At 42.8% G+C, this 4201-nt stretch overlaps 1 pseudogene; it reads right to left on the bottom strand.

Moving 5' to 3' along the window:
* Positions 1–3366: 3366 nt before the first annotated feature.
* LOC103643098 (uncharacterized) lies at positions 3367–3965 on the bottom strand (annotated as a pseudogene).
* Positions 3966–4201: the final 236 nt, after the last annotated feature.

The following is a 4201-nucleotide window of genomic DNA, read 5'->3' as shown; positions in this document are numbered from 1 at the left end:
TTTTGCAAAAATAAATTAGCGACAATTTAGACAGATGGAGACAGACACGATATCAAAATCGCGATAGACGAAGATTATTAAAATTTAGTGTCCATTTTATTCACTGCTATCACGTGTTAAAGTCTGCACTCGTGGTCGAGCAGACGATAAACACCTGGGGTGTTACAACCCTCCCCCCTTAAAAGAATCTCGTCCCGAGATTCAGAATGAAAGACTTCTAAGAGTAGAGAGGCATGTAATTCCTGTCCATATCAGCGATAGCATAAGGTAGTTCCAAGCGGAGACAAGTATCTCAAGATGTTGTTTCTCAAGTGGGTATAGCATGTATCATCTTTAAGCTAATTAGAGATGTCGGTAATAGAGATGATATCTGACAGGAGAACAGATAAGGTTCCATGTGTGCAGTTGACATTAAGATCAAGAGAAAGGAGTCCCCACATGAAAAGGGTGATTTTATCACACGATTAGACACAGATAGGTTTCGATTTTCGGTGAAAACTTCTGGTCTGGAAAGAACTTTACTTAAGGAATACATCAGAGTTATATACTCTCTTGGTCCAATAGTGATGGCATATGTGGCTTGATCATTCTGATAAACAACATAGAAATTATTTCAAGGAAGCAGTCTATGGAAGATAACATGTCAGTGTAGTTCCATAATGGATCATAACCAGAAACTTCGATACCAGCGTACCGAACAACACTATTATGTGTCGGCCGCCACATGAGACTTTCGGCTTTACGCGGCACCAAAAGTCATTAACTAGGACACCATCATCGAACTAGCACTGATAATGAATCTCACATGCTAAGAACAATTTGCGCAAAGATAACATATCGATATAATCTCATAATGGATTATGACTACTAACTATGATACCAGCGCGTGCCAAGTAGCGCAACCATGTGTTGATCACCCACAGGAGGCCCTCGGTTTCGTCGCGGCACCGTCATTTTTAGTCATAACACCATTACCAGACGTAACCAATAAGAAATCTCACGCGTAACAAATAGACTGAGCCAGGATGACAATATACAAAAGAGACTCCACCTATAAGAATGGTTACAGGTAGAGAGCCAAATAGGTCCTGGCCCGATGAAAGAAACACGAGATTACCAAAACCTAAATTGGTTGATGAGGGAGTACGATGGGAGATTGTTATTTCAGCCCCAAGCATATTTCTATGCCCATCGCAGCATATTCAAGGTCAAGGATGATCATCTGATTAGATACGCAGGAAAAACGACCGGGATATTAAATTAATATGCCTTCGAGAGCTATGAGGAAACCATTGGCATTAAATTCGAGAAAACGACTAGGCATTCCTTTCCTAGGTTAGATTGAGAAACCGACAATGTGATCCTCAAGCAGAGGCAAACTGGAATAGGGATACTAGTTTGCACCAACCGAACAAGTCGAAGCTTAGGAGGAAAACATGACCACTGAAGAGTCACGTATTAAACGACGAAAACACGTACTCGAGATCCTTGTCTTAAGCTTAGGTGCATTTATTTTCTACGAGAAGATTACCTAAACACCTATTTAGATAAGCTTGGTCCTAAAGTAACGATGGGAATTCAGACTCGTCCACTTTTGGAAACTGGGGAAAAACTTCGGGGAATTAACATCGATTTGGGTCATGGCTCCTAAATGAGGACATGGCCAAATTTTTAGTTTACACAAACATACCACCAACATTCTACCGACACAAACACACCATCACAAACACAAGTTGGACTAGCGATCAAATTAAGAAGAACCATAAACCACATAAAGACATGTTTAAAGGACCCAACAAACAAAACTAGAAATTTGCTTATAGGACAGTAATGCTTCCACATTTTCCAATTATTTATTATCGAAATAAAGATAAGGGAAGCACGTTCGTTCACAATCACCAATTATTAGAATAAAGGTGAGAGAAGCATATTTGTGCACAAACGACAAACACAATGTAACAATTAAGATGCATGCTCGTTCTATTCGTCCTCACAAATTTCGCCAACATAATGTGGCAATAGCGTTCTATATCGGTGGCATATCTACGTTCTCTCTCGGTATATTGCTAGTCGTCAGCTACACATATGTTTCGAAGTTAGTGTACCTGCAGAAAATTTCCATCACAGCCCATTTCCCAATGATGCAATTCACACATGACAGTTTATCACAGTTTATACTCCATATTACTCCATATATTTCTATATGGAAGCCAGCTCCTCATTAAGCGCCGAGCCACGCATAGGCGCCGCTGCCACACTTTAACCATAGGGCAGCCCATTATGGTAACTCACCATCTTACCTGAGCGTAGGTGCGTCGTTACAAGTACATTACATTTCTCAGTATTCTCATGTCTATATACCCGTACACATCCATGGGATACTGAATTCCTGAAAAAGTGATTACTCCACATCGCAGCTTTCATATATACACATGGGGAACATGTATATAATCAAGCACTTTTTATACTCTTCCCTAGACCGACGTTTGTTCGGTCATGCTCTCACATTACCTGAGCGTCGATCCATTCAAAACTGAATGGCCTCAAAAATAACAATACACATGTATGCATTACCCTTCCTAGGTTGTGGGTCAGTATTTTTTATCAAGCCACCTAGTAGTCCTTAATTTAGGGCTTACAGAGGATGTCGCTAGCATTATAGTTTTTCAAATTTGTTTTTCAAAACCAAACGATGTGTTTAGTTACAAAATAGGTTTTCGAAACCAAAACTTTGTTTTAAAAATACGTATGTGACCGTATTATACTTAATCATGCTCCGATACTAGCTGTCGCAGAACCTCCCAAGTTATCGGGCCCACATGGACCTATATTCATCCAAGCACATTCTATACATTATATCATCACATAGAAGAGCTCCCTTTTTAATTATACTATGCATATATCTTCATCCAATGATTCACACAATTTGCATCTCAACCTAGACTTCACACGACGTAACTATTTCATACCCACGCATTCACGCCAATACAAGAAAACGTGGCTTCACAATAATACGTACTGGTCTATTCAAACGCTCCTCGCTATCCCTGTGTTTCAATCCACGCCCCGCATATACATAAACAAGATAACCATCACAACAACTACGTCTATTCCCTCCACCCATACAAGGTAATTACCATGAATTGTGAAAGAGCTCACCATAACTAAACCAAACTCGAAATCACGAGATCGACGATGATTTTTGGTTCGAACCTTCTACCGAACATTTAGCAAGCGTCGAATGGGCTTCACTTCTTCACCATCGGTCCCGAAGGTTTCTCTCCTCACAAGAACACACAAATATACACATGATTAATAGTTTATAATTGACACCGAGAGACAAAACACTCAAGTAAGAATATAACTTCATCGCTGTGCAAAGACTTGTGGGTCACGGATGGAAAATAATGATGAACTCCAGTTCAAACCTCCCATCAAACACCTGGCGCACGTCGATGACATAGGTCTACCCTGGCGTGATGCTACTCGCATAGAGACAGAGAGGGGCGAGCAGAGATGGCTAGGGAGTTGGGCGAGCTCGAACCTAGGGAACAGGGGCATGGCCATGAGAACTAGCTGGAGCAGGGACAAACGCCAGCGACGAGAACGAAGTGGCGGTCATCCAACGCAAGGGAGATGGGACACCGACCACCAACAGAGAGAGGGGGAAACAGAGGCAACCGGACTTGGGCAGGGGCGAGCTCCATGGCAGCTAGAGGGAGTGAGCTGAGGGAGGGGGTGGCGTCCATGGGAGGGACAGGAGCAGGGAGCAGGGACGCCGAGCTCAGAACCGATGGAGGGAGATGAGGAAAAGATGGGGCAGCGACCTCCATGGCTGAGTAGTCGAGGACGTCGGCCAAGGCAATCACGGAGGGAGCGGCGACGGAGAAGACACTTTGTGGAGGAGATGGCAGCCAGCGCTGGAGATAGGAACGACTGGGAGAGGCGAGCACCAGGAAAGCCATGGGCTTGGCGCCGTGAGGGAGATGGCGGCTAGGAGGTTGAGGCTTGGCGTGCGTAGGGGATAAGGCTGAGAGCAGCTTGAGCGGTGGGTAAGAGAAAATTTAAGATTTTTCTTCTCCAACCTTTAACAAAAGAACATACATATAATTTAGCTATAGGATTTGAATCCAAATGAGATGAAAACAGACCAATCAAAATAATATAAATTTTGATGTTTTTGGACTGCGCTTACAATGGG

Source organism: Zea mays, chromosome 6 (genome assembly GCF_902167145.1).
Source record: "Zea mays cultivar B73 chromosome 6, Zm-B73-REFERENCE-NAM-5.0, whole genome shotgun sequence".
Taxonomy (NCBI): domain Eukaryota; kingdom Viridiplantae; phylum Streptophyta; class Magnoliopsida; order Poales; family Poaceae; genus Zea; species Zea mays.
This window is presented reverse-complemented; position numbering and strand designations above follow the sequence as displayed.